Consider the following 17,471-nt stretch of genomic DNA (forward strand, 5'->3'; position numbering starts at 1 on the left):
GGAAGAGGAAATGCAGCGGCATTCAATCTTTTGAGGTCAGCATTCAATAGCCTCAGAAAACACATTCACAAGAGCAGAAAGTCACATGTTGCAAATCAGTTGTGCTGGGAAAGCTTCCTGCCATCCCCTGCAAATTATCAGCAAGGTTGTAGGGCAGCAGATGAGGAGAAGCATTCAGGTTATTGGTCTATACCAGCAATAAGAACACTCACCTAAGAAAGCATTATCTCCTTCCTAGCTACTTGCACCATGATCAGAGAGGCATACGATGGGCTAGGTCCACATAAGACCTGTCACTTTGCCACAGCCTATATTTCAGAAATATTTAAAAGGGAAAAAGAAAGCATACAGTGGGGACTGCCTAGAAATCAATATGGAATAAATGTCATTTCAGCTCCACTCTTGCTTTCTGCTGTGTTTCATCTAGGATGTTTGTGTAGCTGGTCTATGCCACTTGTATCAAGATAACACAATTCACTGAAACTAAACAGAACAAATTCTTCCTACCACAGTCCCCAAGGCTGCTTCATAAGTAGACTGTTTTTGTGGATTAAAGAGGAAAAGTAGAGAACTTCAGAGCAAGGCCAGGGTACACACGTGTGCAGGTCTGGCATTCACATAACCAAAAAAGCTAAGGAAGCTGATTTTAAGGAATAAAGATTCTGAGAAACAAAAGTAATTTCAAGTTGACAGAAGAGATTATATCCTTAGTACGTGTAAGAATAGAAGGCAGTTAATATAGTTGCTTTTAACCAGTTTCAGATCACTCAAGAAATGTAGTAATCACAATACAGTAACAAAGAAAAAATAACTTACCCTTTCCAAGGACAAGGGGTCACTAAAAAACTCTGACAGCTAGTGATCTCCAATTAGAGATATTCTCTTTGGGTTACCAGATCTTAAATGAGGTTAGGGAGGGGTAGGCCCTGGGTCCACTCCTACTGGTCGCACAAGTGAATTGCTTGCACCTGTGCTCCCAGGTCTGGTTATACCCCTTCACCAGGTGCTCAATCACTTATTCAAACATGATCTAATGGTTTCCATACAGAATGTCAAGACAAAGAGGAGGACAATGCAGTAATCCCATGACAGAGAAAGTTGTGGTAGCCTAATGGATGACCCAAGTATTCTTTATAAACTTCTTCCGTTATTTCTTCCCTTGTTCACCACCTTGCTTCTTTCCAAATCCCTCTATCCAGAGATTTTTTTTTCCTTTTTCTGAGCCTTCTTGGAGTCTCTGTACAGAGTTACAGAGTTTCTTCCATTCCACATAAGTCTTCTGTCCCAAGTTCCCCATTCCCCAAATTCTCCAAAACTGCTGCTCCCTTTAAGGGGAAGCCCTCTTACTACTGAATGTCTTTTGGAATGGTTAAAAAAAAAACCAAACAATCTTCACAGCACCAACATGTTCTGATTATGGAAGTAGATAAGCAAAACTAATAGCAGACAACAGTCCAGGAAATTTAGGAAAGGTTTGTGCTAGGCCTATTTGCATATTCTCTAAGTCCAATTTCCAGTAAAAATAACCAACTCCCATACAGAGTTGAACATAGCTATTTCTCCTTAAAATACCAGAATTTCAATATCTTATTTCTGGTCAGAGCCTCTGCTGGACAAGTGTCTGAGACTATTTTCCTCCCTGTCATATCACCACTGTTAACCCGGCGACTTCTGCAATTTCACACTTCTGTGTGGGGCTAAAAGTGGAACTAACGGTATGAGGATAGGAGAGAATTCTGTTGCTAGAATTAAATATGACATGAAATCTAAATCGAGTCAAATCATGAATCATCTGTGCCGTTCATGTCATTCTACTTGTTTTCATTAGGTTATGACAGACTTACTCTTTCCTCTGCAGAATTTTTCACATTAGAGCTATTCAGTGTAGAATTTTGGGTAGAGAAATACTTTACTCAGCAGACTAACTTTTTATTTTGTTTCTGCTGCCTCAAATCTATTGCATTAAAAGATGTAAATAATGAAAGTGATGAATATCTAAACAGCAAGCTGCCTCTTGGTCACTCTTACTGGATGTTTCTCTCCAGCTGTTAAGACTGTATCACATTACAGTTTGCAGGGATACATGAATGTGCTGAACCTATCTTGGAGTAACTCCCCAAAAGGCATGGGCAGCATTGTCCCACCAGGTAAGGCTTAAAGATCTAAGTTGGTTCTGCCACTAGTCTTTTGAAAGTAGATCTGTGTATTCTAATCTATTCACACAATATTCTGTCTCTTCTGCTTCTGCTCATCTAGAAGCAGAAGGTTATGCTGCCTACGCTACAATCTCTGGCACTCTCGAGAAACCACTAAATACTACAGTTTCTTCACTACATTGCAAACAGGCAGTGGAAGACTACATTGTTTTGAGTGTTTCAGTCACCAGAGCATCTTCCAGCAAATGACAGTTCCACATACTGGCTAGCAAAGTCTGTGCACCTCAGAACAACAAAATTGTTCCACAGATCATGAGTTGGAGAACAATTTTTCCACCACTGTCTTTAAAATCAATCTATTTTTTAGTTCAACTTCAATCTATTCAATTAGATATATGTTTTTCTATTCATCTTTAGCAAGACTGAGTTTGTGCCATAATCATTCTTAGATTTGCATGCTCTCCATTTGCAAGTGAGCATTTGAAATGAGTGGGAGGTATGTTAGGTGGGGCGAGGACAATATCTTTCTTTCTATTCCAGAGCATGCCAACAGAAGCATATGTAGGCTGGGCAGATTCCAAAAGTCTCTCAAGCATATGGAACACCAGTTTACAGTGTGCTCAGACCTCCCACTCGATTTGTTATGTTGGCAGAGCTCCCACCACAAGCACCTCATTTCACAGTCAGAATTCTTTCTACCATTACAGCTACTAGTCAAAGCAGCCATAACTTGCATGCAACATCACAAACAGTTTTGTTCCATGATTAATGACGTAGGGATTTATATACATCCAACTTGAAATTACCAAGTATCGTGGGGAAGTACTGGTGCTATTTTTTATTTTATGATGGTGCTGACAGCATTAACTTCAGCTTCGCAAGCATAAATAAATCCAAGAGGTACAAATGTGGATGAAGCTCACGTCAGACAGGTGCTGGAACAGTGGAAGTGAACTGCAGTGTGATCCATTTCAAAACTTTTAATAAATGAACCTAAACAGTTTGCAATGACACCAAGCCTGGAAAAGGACAAGGCACAACTGGCAGATTGGTGCATTCTCCAATCTGTTCGTAACTGCCATCCAGAATTTAATCTGGAGTCTGTATATCACACATACCCAAGTGACCTTGAAATCACTCCACAGTAGACAGGAATGAGCTAATGCTAGACCACGACATGGGGGCAGGCACTCATACCTGAATCCCATTTTTCTGATTGTCTTTTCTCTCTATGACTGTTCACTCTTTTGACAGCTCTGAGAATGTAGTGCTGAAAAATATCACTCCAGGGTTCAATTCCATCCCATAATTTCACCTCTGCACAGTGAAGTCCCTATTTGCAGATACTGCAAATTAGCATTTCTGTGTGAAAGCAGACAGATAGTGTTGATGTACTCCAAATGAGAAATCACAGTGATCTTCCTCACCTAGTTCATATACTGAAGAATAGCACATTAGATTTAAAGAAAGAATATATTTAAAGAATCAAGACAGTGTCAATTTCACTTAAGTTTTTTTCCCATGAATTCTTCATATTAAAGCTCTGATAGAGCATCAGCTCACTGTATGCTGGACCAGTACTGCTATTATAGACTCACGTTATAGAAGGCATTCTAAAGGCTGAAACAGTTTTCAAAGCAGAACTTATAGCCAACTATTAAAGAGTAGGAAACACTGAGGAAAAGCAACTTATTTCTTTCTCAAGTCACAAGATTATGCCCTTTTTGGTTTTCAAGGACTGTAGGTATTTTTGTTACTGGTTCCTATTTTCCTATCGCCTCTGATTTCACATGCTTTTCCTACTATCTCCTATATTTTGCCCCCTTCTGGTGATCTAAGTGTAGCAGGTCCAAACACATACCTTTTTTTGTCCTTGAACTATTCAAATGTAAAGGTTGCAAATGGCAAAATTTGCTTGTCCTCAGTCACTCCAGAAAACATATCAGACTGCTTTGGTCTTGGATCTCATGGCCATTAAAAGCTGTTTGGAGAAAGTGAATTCACAAGAAAATAATTTAGATTTAAATAACCTGGTTTATTTGTATGGATAACACTGCAGCATATTTTTTTTTTTTTTTACTTTTGACTCAATTCAGTTTCTCTGCTGTCATGTGTCTCAGACTTCTTGTGAAAGATTTTACATTTTACTACCATCTCTATGCTTCCTCTAATTATGAAGAAATCTTGAGATTGCAAATGTTCAACTTTGCCTTCTATTACATTCTTTGTCACTATGTTTTTTTTTTAAATAAATACAAAAATCAAAGTACAGAACATTTCAGAAGTTTAGGAATAAAATAGCATTTTGCAATTGCAAAGCTCTGCTCCTAAGAGGTTTACAAGATCTTTCAAAAACATTAATGAATTAAGGCTTATTTTAATACCGTGAGTGCTGAAGTGTGATCCAGTCCTTCAGTTAGAAGATAACAGCTTGGAGAAACAGCTTACTATATTTTCCTGTGTCTCTTTGGGCAAATCATTTAGTACAGGCCCATAAAGATGTGGAGCCAATTAATTCCCTATTGAAACACGCGGTAAGTTAGACACTAAAATAGAAGCCCAGCATTTTAAGACCTCTGTGGATCTCAGCCAGTTCATGTTTAAAATGAAAGAATTTGAAAGCTGTGGATATCAGGAACATAAATACATGAATAAATGAATACGAGACATTCACAACCTAAGGCACACAAAGAATCAGAATCATTTAGTTGGAAGGGAATTTAATGGCCATCAAGCCCAATTCCTCTGCAATGAACAGACGCCTATGGCTCCATCAGGTACTCAGAGCCTGGTCCAGCTTGATCTTGAATATCTCCAGGAAGGGGCATCCGCCACGTCTTTGGGCAACCTCTTCCAGTGCCTCACCACCTTTATCGTAAAGGACCTTTTGCTTATATCCAATGTAAACCTCCCCTCTTCTAGTTTGAAACCATCTCCTCTCGTCCTGCCACAGCAAACCCTGCTAAAGGATCTGTCTTCTTCCTTTAGCTCCCCTTTAGATACTGAGATGCTGTTCTCAAGTCTCCTAGAGACCTCTCCCCAGGCTGAACAGTGCCAGCTCCTTCAGCCTGTTCTCGCAGGGGAGGTGTTCCATCCCTTGGATTGTTTTTGTGGCCATCCTGTGGACACAGTCCAACAAGGCCACGTTTATCCTGCACTGAGGACTCCACATATGGACACAGTTCTCCTGGTGAGGTCTCACCAGCACAAAATAGAGGGGTGGGATCACCTTCCTTGACCTGCACAGGAAAAAAAAATCTGTGTGTGTACACAGATTTATTGAACTTATAAATATAGTCTGTTCTGTACAGATTGTTCAGCACGAAGCTAACTTCTGAGTCAATATCTGAAGAACAGTCCCACTGAAGTGTCTATATTTTATCTAATACAGCATCTTACCGTTCAGCTGCAAGCAGACCCGAACGGGAAAAAGCTCCCAAATAAGTTCAAACTTCTTTTGATTTTTAAAAAACTATCACCTCATAATTGCTGTAATGTTCCCTAGCCTGCCATTTTGCACTCTGATGGTACTTCTCAAGTGATCAAAGACACAAAGCTGTACACCCTCTGGGAAAGGAATGTGTTTCTCAGCTTATCACACCACACCTTTTAGTCCCCTGTTGTCTTTCATTATTAAAATCAGCCATTAAAACAGCCTATGCTGCTCTGAACATCACCTCACACAGTCTTACACGATTAATTTTTTATTTTTTAACTGTTCAGTAAAAAAAAAAAAGAGTAAAAATTTACTTTTAAAACAAAATTATTGCAAATCCCATCTTCCTAACACATACTTGTATGGCTGTATACATTTTTAGCTCCTTTTAAGCCACAACTGAGTAATTCTGTAGCTTCATAAATGGCACAAATTGTATGTTGTGTGCATGAGTACGTGTGTGCTGTGTTGATACAAAAACAAGGAATGGAAAGCAGGAATATGCAGTGGCAGTGTTATGCTTTTCAGTGTGAACATACTCTACAAGATGATCACTGGACCAGTTCTTGTCATTTTAGTACTCTGCAAAGGAACACTGACAAATAACAACATTAGGAATAACACCCCCTCCTCACCACCACCACCTTCTCACCGCAGTTAATTCACACAGAGAAGTCTGTCCAGCTCAAGACCCACAAAGCTGCTCAGCTAAAGCAAGGGCCCTGTTCTCAATGTGCACAAATCAATATACTTTCATCCATTTAAGTGAGATGTACACACTCTGTCCAAAGAGTACAAACTAAACATATCTCTCCTACAGTTTAACCAATAAGCCCCAGCTGAAATCTAACCTAATTGGGCTTACACATTATTTTTACAGTTTAGCCTCAGCTTGATATTTCATTCTGGTAGGAGAGAGACTTATAGAACAATATAACAGATATCTCCCACACAGCAGCAAATACATTTGGACAGGCAATGCAGGAAGTCTATCGAAGAAGGCAGACAAAAAACCTGAACAAAACAAAGGCTCAAGCACAAAAAGAACAAACACATACCTGCTTTTAAAAAGCCCCATGACATCACCATTCCTTGCAAGTTAAGAAATACTCAGTGTAGTCATCATTTTATATAGGCATTCTCAATTTTACCCTGACTAACCCTCTGAAAATTCTGAGCTGTGGAAGTTAGGCAAATATACTGCTCATATTCCAGAAAAACAGAGCCTAAGGAAGTTATTTTGAAACATTAAATATCTTCTCTGAAAACTGAGGAATAGCTGAACAACAGACTATTATATAACATCCTAACACTTAAAAAAGGTTTGTAACAAAGCTGAAAAGATTAGTATTTCACATATGGCTTCAGTCTATCTTCATTTGTCAAACTGATCACAAAAATCAATAAATCAGAAAAGCTAGTAGGATCCCTGTACATATAAACTAAAAGCTGTAACCCCTTTGACCCCAGGCACTTTGCATTACCAGAATTCCTAACAATAAATAAAGGGCGTGACAGCATTAGCGAGCTTTGTAGCTTCCCTATGGATACTGTCATGGCAATATGTAAGATGAAGACATTATTTAGCATCTGAGAAAAGAATTATCATCTCAAAGGAAAGGCAGGAGAAAAATTAGCCCAAAATGCACTTAAGCAGGATTAGGTAAGAGAGAGAACCCGGGGCACTTTGCAGTCATAGGCTGGTTGCCTTCATTAATCACTACAGCAGATACACACAGCAGAAGATGAATTGTTCATGAAACCAAAGCTTGGCCAAAGTATTAAATAATACATAACTATAGCCCACTCAATACCAAACCAGCACAAGATGCATAAGATTCTATAGGCTATCTGTGAAAAGATAAAAGAAAATAATGTCCCACTGGAGACTTCTGAAAATTAACGAGGCTGTGACTATTCCCATGGCTGAGAGAGTTGGTGGGTTTTTTGTGTTTTTGGGGTTTTTTTGCTGGATGGATTGTAACTGTGCTCGAGCAAAATGTACAGCCAGTTTTTTGCTCTGCAGACTTATATCCTTGGTGTGAGATGTAAAGAGATAAGCCAGGTTGTAGCCATGAGACTCTAATCAAAATAGGACAATGTATTTTAGCACTCGTGTGCATTTGCACTGCGTTATAAATCTACACAGTATTTCACTGCAGGTCTGTGCTGCTGCTTTCTCTTACATTTCTGTGATTCATTATAAAAACAATAAACTAGCAACAAAAACAAAACCCAAAACATAAAAGCAATTTTCTTTCTGCTGTGTTTCACAGCAGCTTACAGCTACTGTTACTTTTCTACCAATTTTCCCTTTTCCATTCTGTTAACTATGTCCCCTTCCTTTTGTTTAAGTGGTGCTTTCAATTAAACTACCATCACCTGAGCTTCTTGTTCTTCAGATTGCTTCCTTATTTATACATTGCTGTTGGTAACACTTCTAAAACAACTCTAGAAGTAGAGCTTCTTCATTAGTTTGTAAACATAAGAGTAGAATCTTTGCAAAGGATACTTTGATGTTGCTAAAAGACACTGTGCATGGAAACAACAGAAAAAATACAAGCCATGTTGAAATACAGATACACACACACACAATTTGCTAATATACCTCATACACAAGCAAAGAGGTGCATGGCATGTCAAACCGGCCTGAGAAGGCCAGTAAGAATGTCAACCATTACGTGCAAAGGAGTCCACACAAAAATCTACTGGTAATCCAAAAATCTCAATTCACTTAAACTGTTCGACAGTTAACTGATAACAACCTTTAATCACCACTGCTCTGTTCCAGAGTCAAACAAGCAGCTGCTTCAAATCAGACATTAAATCCACTTTCTAGTCAACAGATCAATTTGAGGTCCACTACTGAAGAAGCACAGGATTAAAAAGCAATGTACGCAGTCGGCATTTTCTAGAACAGATTCAAAATAATAATTGTAGCAAAGACTGCTTTACAACACTGTTCTTGAAACACACAATAGCAATATATGCTTATTTATATCCTTCAGAAAGCAACACAATTATAACTCATTCAATTGTTGCTTCCTTTTATGCCAAGTCTTTGTAGGATTATCACACGAGAACGGAAAAACTTTTGCCCTGAACATAAACAATTTCACAGCAAGAAGTAAAATATCATACCAAAAAGAGGCAGCAGTGCTGAAACCAGCCTCATAACAACCCTCTGAGGACTACAGCTGTTCCTCTGCCAAATTTAAAGGCACAGTTAACACAAGTTGAGTAAATATATCAGTGCTGTTAATGATTCAAATTCTATCAGTGGTAGACCCTCCAGAAAGGAATGCCACCTTTAATAGCTTTTTTAAGCCAGAGTTCATTTTTGGGACCAGGGGATTAAACGCCTTATTTTAGTAGTAGGAAATTTTACACTGTGTCCCTATCCCATGAGTAAAGCTACAAATTCCAGACTTGCCTCTGGCTACTTCCTGATAGAAGTAAATTTACCTAGTAAGTTACAGGCTCTGCAAGTATCTTGTTTGATCTTGTCTAGTAGCCTATTTGCTCAGTAAGGCATGGAGGAGGACTGACACTGCCACATTCTTCCTCTGTGCTACCAGATTTAGACCACAGAGCATCCCACAGCCCATTTCCCTGAACACAATGCCAGGGGACTAAGAAAAGATACAGGGAGGTGCTGTGGAGCAGCATGGGCTTTGAAGTCAGGAGCAACCAGAACTGTATGCACTCATGACGACAGGAATATTACAGAGGTGGGTGAGGGGACATTTTAGCAAAATCTGCAAAACAATATTTATTATTCAATTTATGTAGGCATGTTTTCCCTCAAAAATCACAAAGCGTGTACAGCATGGAAATCCACTTTTAAGAAAATGTCTGGAGTATTCAAAACATCTGGATGCAGCTAACAGATGTGGCATGAGACCCAGGGAAAATCATTACATTTCTGGGAGAAAAGTTGGAGGCCAAGCAACTTGATGCGGCTAAAGGCTAGATTTAGGGAACTGAATTCCAAGCCAATGTATCTCGCCATGTAGAGAAGTCTTGTCTGCAAATTTTATCTTGATCTGAAGGCAGCTCTTAGACTATGCATGGACCACACACATCTGGGCTAGGAAGTCAAAGGCAGCAGCATCACCCCTTGTTTGCTGCTGGCAGCAAAACAAGTATTTTGTTTTACATGCACTCGTACATATTTTATGTGTACCAGTGAAGTTTTTTTCACTGACAACAGAGTAAAATCTAACAAGAAATGTTTAAAGTTAGAGCAAGATTATTCAATCAGAGTTGAAGACAATCGAGAAAAAGTGATCTTTTTACTGACATTGAAAAAAAAGACATTTACTCAGTTCACTAAAGCAAATGATGGCAAAAAGAGGACCAGCAAACATCAGTCCACTAACTACAATATACTTTAGTGTAATAGTAGTGTAGCTGGACTCTAATGGATTGCAGCTACATTACACTACTAGGGGTCTTTACAAGGGGAGTCTACAACACTGATCAATTCAGCGGTGTTAGTTTCATTTTATCCTGATTTTTCTCTCATATATATGCTTTCAAACATACAAAGCTGCTGCCAACCAGTACAGTACTTCTTGCAATAGAGTATTTATAGACTTATAAAATGCATCAGACATTAAGACAGGTGTGTTATTCTGACAAATATGTTGACCAAAATTAAAGTGACACCAGTAATACATGTGAAAGAAAAGCTATTTGCTGGTTTGGAAAAATAGCTGGAAAGGCAGCAGAGAATTGCTGTGGCAGAGAGATGGCATAAGGCCAACTGTCTCTGGGTAATACACTTCTGGATACTTGCAGAATAAGTACGTACACGAGTGACAGACACAGACCTCCTTCCTCTCTCCAGCCACAAGACCTGGGAAACATGAGTTAGAAATGTCCTTCTCCCCAAAATGTGGTCCAGTCAAACTGATATTTTACTTTGGAAAAAAGAGTGGACAGAAGAATCTTTTGTGGTCCATACAAACCATTCCTTTTATATTTTACAGTGATTTAAGGCTTTGCTTAGACTGAATTGTGTCAATTTTTTTGACAAAAACAAAATCCTCAAACCCTCAAATATCGGTTTTAAAATATTTCAGCTTTTCCATATGCTAATCAATTTCTGGTCTAAGCTGTTCTGTGAATTTAACCTGCAATGTGGAGTTTGATTTCTCCAATATTAAATAGTCTGTGATGTTACAACTCATCAAGAAAAAATAATTGCTTAGATTTTGCTACCAAGAAACCTAAGGAAGAGGAAAGGCACCACAGTCATAGGCATTGCATGCTGTGGGATTGAAAAAAAGAGAGATTTATAAAAAGCCTGTTAACCAATGTGACACCTACTACTTCCCCTGGCATGAGGAAACAACATCAGGGACAAAAGCCATATATAAATAGGTATCAGTTCAGATTATAGCAAGACAAATTGTTTACACCACATAACATACAAGACTTGCTAGGAAAAAAGTAAAGGATGCATAAGACAAAGAATGAATACAATATAATAAAATCACACTGAGAATTAAATTATTTCAATTTGCATGAATTCCTGAGACACCCCAGCCTGGCCTCACTGGGGTAGGTTTTCATACTGGTGGTCTGCTGACACATACTGCCATGGGTATAGCTGCAAAACAAGTGAATTAGTTGCAATTCATGGCTCCTCTTCATCCTAAGAAACATAAGGTTTAGGTTAATAACTGTAATTTTACCTTTCTAGACTTGGAGTTTCCCTGATGTCCTTCAGTGCATCCGCTGCCAATGTAAGCAGAATCTGACTTGCTTTCTAGCAGTAGCTTGCATCAGCACCTGGATTTTTAGAGGCATTTGGACCTTACGAAACATTGAAGATGCTGGGTGTTGTGGAAAGGCTGCAAGGACATCTGATTCCATGGCATTTGGTCACAACTGAACCAAACACAACACACCAAAGCTGCAGCAGAGCGGTGTGGGGACAAACAGACACAGTCAAAGTAGCTGAAGGTTCAGTCTTTCTATCACTCCCTGAAACTCCCACGCTTGAGGTTCAACTGTGTCCTTGGCCCAAATCTCCCTTCATACCATTAAAACACCTCAGTTGTTTGTGTTAGGTATTGTTACGTAGCCACACAAATGCTGCCTTCAGGACCCCTGGGTCACCTCCTTTTCCTGTGCTACAGGCATGCAATGATGACAGTCATCTCTTCATCCTGGGGAAGCCCACGGGGTGCAAAGAACCTTCTGGAAGAGGGCGAGCTGCTCCCTGTGTGCTGAGGGGAGGTGCCAGCAGCTGAGGGGCCCTCTGCAGCACCTTTCCCGCCTCCAGGGCCAGGTCTGCACTTCAGCTCCAGGGCCGCCTCTGCCTGAGGAAAGCTCCAGCATGCACTGAGCACAGCTCTGGCCAGGCGTGTGGTGAACACGTGCTTGAAGTTGGTTTTGAGTCTCTCACTGAGCCTGTACCACCTGCCAGGGCCATTTGTTTCTCCTTCTGAAAGAAGTGTCATCTTGCAGTTTACTGCGCTCAAACCCAGCAGGACCATGCAGATTACTGTTTACCGCATCGCTGCTGAACACAGACTGTGCCCATGATTTACATGGATGTAACAGGAATGCCTCTGATGCCACAGCATCCCTTGCTGCAGGGTTCAAGAGTGACAGACTGTGTGAGTGAGGAAGGAGGGGTGGCAGCAGACACAGAGCAGGGATCTGATGAGGTGAAGGAAGAGCTGTGCTGATGTCCTTCTATGTGTTGTGAGCAGCTGATGTGCCAGCCTCCGATTAGCGCTTCCTAAACCCAGATGGCATGTGGGAAAGCAGATGCTGTGTGATTCCACCCGCTCCTGGAGAGGGTCATCCTTTCTACACACGGCTGGGGCTGGGGAGAAGAGGTGACCTCAGTTGGGGACTGTTTTACTGTTGGCAGCAGATCAACGACTGCTCTCCAGATCTGCTTCGCTGACACAGGTTTCAAGCAAAGCAGTACTAATTTGCTTCATCTTCTGACAATCGGTCTCATTATGCATACTGCTCTCCTCTTAATTTCCTTGAGTCGTGTTTTACAACACGAAGTTCCAAATCTTTTTCACCCTTACATGTACGTGCATAAACACATCTGTCCAACTAGGCAGATGCCACTTTAGTGGAGCTGGGAGAGAAGAAAACAAAAGGGAGCAAAGAAATCCCCTTGATGCCAAATTTCATAACAAAGCTTGTCCTTGAGCCAGAACTCACAGAACAGAAACCACAAAAGACCCTTAGAGTGATTTAATCCAGTCTCCAGGCCAAATCACAGGATCATCCATTTCTTCATTGACACAACTGTGAGTAGTTTGTGTTCCTAAAAACCTCCAATGTTCTCTTCTCTGCAACATCCTCAGGTAATCACTTTTCATGATTTATCTTTATTACTGGAACACGTTTCTTTATGTCTAACCTTAAACTCACTTGTGACAACGTTAGTCCTTTTGCCATTCACTGGAGTTGTAGAGAAGACTTTATCTTCTCTATTTTCACAGCTTACAATAAAATGTTAGTCTGTGAGATCAGCCCTTAGAGGGCCTTGTGTCCTCAGGTGCAGGGCCACATCAACAGGCTGGTTGTGTCCTGCCTGGGTGGCACGCATTCCTCCTGTGATGTTCCTCTGGGAGGCCACCAGCATGGGCAAACATAGTCAGTCCTCTTTTATGAGCAGCTCCTGCAGCTGACATAACACAATAGCATCAAATACAGGACAAGTGTTACCTGGGACACCAAGAATGACTGTATCTTCTTCAGTGTGTGTTATCCAAAGTTGCTTCCATGGTAAACTGTCTCTGCTGTGTATTATCCAAAAGTCCATGAATTCATCTCATCTTCTTGGTCTGTGTACAAAGATACACATGTAAATATCAGTCAAGACAACACTCCATCTTCAAAGTAGAAGACCCGCTAAGGTTTAATAAGATTTTTTAAAAATTTATGAATATTGAATATAGCCAGCTTATGAATCTTCTGTATGTATTATGTTACTGCAAACTCCAACACGCTTTAGAAACTTATGCATTAATTGTGCAATCATTTTTAAAATAGTTTTAAAATTGAATACGCATACTTCATACTTATGATTGAGGTACATATGTTATGGCTACAGTCCTTTCTACTGAAAGATTATGGCTGGAAAAATCACTGAAAGGTTTGGTAACTGGAGGTATGTTTAATAAATGTATGGTAACACAATAAAAATAGTTACCCATGTTTTATTTTAAGTACTTCCCACAGGAACATAGTAATTTATACAGATATGGTTTTCAGATGTCTGTTTTTGTTATTAAATAGCAACAAAAAATCACATAAAAAAGTAAGTTACTTTCAGGAAAAAGTTTCCATTGACCTCCATTGAAAGCAGGTCTAAGACCGTACCACTGCAAAAGATTATCAGCTTCAGTACAGTCCTCCTTGTCTGCTCCCATGTCATCAGGGACTGGGAGAAGAAAGGCGGTGAAATTTTCTGACCTCTTCAAAGGGTGTGTTGACGAGCAGGACTTTGGAAGACTACATGAAAGCATCCCAATAAAACTGTATTGTTTAAAGAAATGTTACTTGAAGAACATGTGAGAAACTTCAGAACCCATATGCCAAGGAATACTCTGCTCTCTTTAAAAAATAAAGGATGTGTTTACTGTCTGGAAATTTATGAACCATTAATAATTAAAGCTCACCTGACACATTAATTTTCTTCCTAATTTGGCTACCTCTAAACTCAAGAACACCTAACCTTTCCTTGAATAGTGCAACCCATCAGCCTGTGAAATAATTAGGCTGAATTTTCAGGGAATGTCAGAAGCACATTTTTTCTTGAACCACAAGTAATGAATAAGTACACATACTTGTAAACATCTCTGTGCTTTGGCTTGTATTTGCAGTTGGATGCATGGTTTGAGAAGAAAAATAACTCTTAAAATAGTTAAACATAGTGCTGAAATTGCTTCTAGAATTTTCTTTTAATTAATTTTCATTTGTATTTTGATGAAGCTCAGCTAAAAGTTAGGTCCATGCACAGTCCAGTGCCTTCACTCTGGAGACACTCTCTGTGCCAGTGGAAAGAAAGCAATGAGTGCAAAATAACATTCAAATACTATTCCTAGGGGCCAAACTTTCAGCAGAGCCCTAAAGGCCCATGTAAGCCCTACAAAAAAAGGCTAGAAATGGGCATAAATAGCACCTCCATCTCGTTCTTGGTGGTGGTGAGGTAGTAAATTCACTGAAAATTGAATTCAGCTGTGCAATCCTGAATAACTATTACTGATGGAAGTCCATTGTAAATCTGCAGATGTCATTTGCCTATTTAAACCTAGCTTACCTGTTTTGCCTCTGGGTAGTCTTCACCCAGAAAAGGAATTGTGAATAACTACTAATATTTATTTTGGAAGCCCAGATTTAAGACCTGTACACATTCAAACAGAGAAGAATAACATTTGACAGACACTGTTACCGCTTAAAATTTTGTCAATATTTACACTGCCGAAAATGCTTGGTAGAAATTTCACATGTGTGAGTAGCCCCAGAAAAAAAGCAAAAACAAACAAACAAAAAAACCCTACATCTGAGGAATTGCATAAAACCTGCAGTGAAGCAAGGTCATATTAATCAGTTAATCACTTTCCTCTAATTACTATTATCATGGTTTGTGCTATTTCTGATGTTCAATTTTTCAGTACTGTAGCAGTCACAGTGCTAGATCAAACCATGACTATTCAGTGCGCATGGTGCACATGAAAAGACAGATGTGTGCATGCATACACAAACAATTTCCCATTAAAATCAATATTGGATCCCCAGTTATTAAATCTGAGTATCAAAATACACTCAAGACACATTTCTGTAATTCCAAGCAGCAAAGTTGTTCACAGAGTGCAATGAAACCACTAGGAACATCACCAGATTGATTAATGTGATATGACTGAGGGCAGAAATTAAGCTGGGGATAGGGGTCTCCATTAAAAATGTTTATTGCTAAGTACTCATGTATCACTCCAGTTCCTCTGCAGATCTCAAAAAAACCCCAACAACATTAGAACCTTCTTCAGGGAAAACAAAAGTCATTTAGCTGACATATTCATCAGAGAAATTTTGCTTCCTTTCTTTACTCCAATCTTATTCAGGGTGCTAAGAGTGCTAATAAAACCTGATAGAAGTACCAGTTTGGGAAACAGTTAAATACGTGCTTAACACAAAGCAACACTTTAAACAAAATATGTGCTTTTTTCAGTTCAGGATTCAGTAGCGTGAATCTGATTGGGAAAAAACATTACCAGTGTATCAAGTTGGATGCATCGAAACTGCTTCCACCCTGCCAGCCCTTGTATTATTCTTACCCCCTCAAATCCATTAACTTTTTCAGCAGCTCCACAAGGTTGCAATCAGTTCAGAAAAGCATCCAATAAAAATTAATTTTTTACCCAGAATAGATAACATTGATACCATCTGCTCACCTTGCCACCTCCTCCAAGCCTGACAGTAACCTGAACCTGATTGTCTGGCAAAGACTATTCATTGTAACCCACGTAGAACTGTGTGCCACTGGGGGTATTTACAGTTGCTCCGAGGTTGCTTACTTTTACATCCAGGATCATATAAAAGAAATAATTCAGATATGAACCTAAAATTTTGCAGCATTCAAACATCTGGAGAAATAAGATGGGATCCACTTTTAAAAAGTCAAAATACAGTTACTGATTTTGGTGTTGTTTTTATGAGACAAATTGAGCTACATCAGCCTGCAGTGTTTACGTATGCTTCTACTCAGAGCCAGAGGGAGGGATGAGAATCAGGAAGAGTTCTTGTGACCCATTGTCTGACCCCTTGTGAGCTCTGGATTGGTTTCTGCTTGCTCCTTGAAGTTCTGTTGCGTACAGTTACTCTAAACATGGACGTTAGCTTCTGTTTCATGATTTCCACTTTCTTTTGGTGTTCTGAGCAAACATCAGAGCAGCCTGCAGGAGTTCTACACCTGGTGCCAAGGTCCACAAGCCCAGCCCCTGGGTCCTGATCAAGAGGAAGCAAAGGAGCCAAGAAGTATGTGCTGCTCCATTCATCAGAGTTGCCATCCACACAGATGAATCAGGAAAAGAACAACCGTTATCCTCACTTCATCACTGATGAACTCTCCAAAGAAAAATGAGGCAAAGTAGAATTGTGAAGGATATACGTATTTCTTCAGTCCAAAGCCAACAGTAACATTAACTACAATTCCAGTTTTAACACATGCAGGCACACACAGAAAAACAGAGTGAAATAACATTTACTCTTATTTTTGAGAATTTTTTCACATCCCTGAACACAGTAATCTGCTCAACATGTTATTATTTGTTAACGTGTTAACAGAGTCAGTGCATTGGTACCAGAACAGTTAGCCCAGGGATAACTGCCTGATGCTGGTGCACAAGCCCTCGGTGCTTGTAGCAAGTATGGCAGAGGAAAGAAAAGATAAAAGGCTGGCAAAACAGGGATGGAAGCGAAGTATGTGCGAGTGAATGAGAGCAAGAGAAAAATCCAGTTGGGCCAAAATTCTGTTTGCCAAAAACAAGTTAAGAGATCTATTTCCAAGAGAAATGAGTCAAACCAGGGAAACAAAAATAATAATGCCGTGCAGCTTAAAGCAGCAGCTGTTATCTGAGAGAAAACACGAGATGAGTTAGAAGACACAGAAGATTAGTCTTTTTTTGGTTTTCAAATGACTATGTTTGTAAAGCTTTTGGCTGAATAATGTTTGACCTAATCACATCTGTTTTGACAACTTAAATGAAAGGCTCAGCAGCTGTAGCTGGCAAAAGAATCCCAAAATCTGCAGACTCCATTCCAGTATTTGGGCTCTTGTCTGAACAATGTAAGGATAACATAAACTCTATACCCTAAAAGGGCCTACACAGTGC

The 17,471-nt window shown here is 39.7% G+C and overlaps 1 protein-coding gene across 1 annotated transcript in view; it reads right to left on the bottom strand.

Moving 5' to 3' along the window:
* The window catches only part of SEMA6D (semaphorin 6D), a 607,749-nt gene that overhangs the window by 336,667 nt on the left and 253,611 nt on the right, over positions 1-17,471 (bottom strand). Inside the window, exon 4 of the mRNA XM_048956669.1 lies at positions 11,295-13,421. The gene's annotated coding sequence lies outside the window, so the exon portion shown is untranslated. The remainder of the gene's footprint in view (positions 1-11,294; positions 13,422-17,471) is intronic.

Source organism: Lagopus muta, chromosome 10 (genome assembly GCF_023343835.1).
Source record: "Lagopus muta isolate bLagMut1 chromosome 10, bLagMut1 primary, whole genome shotgun sequence".
NCBI classification, from domain to species: domain Eukaryota; kingdom Metazoa; phylum Chordata; class Aves; order Galliformes; family Phasianidae; genus Lagopus; species Lagopus muta.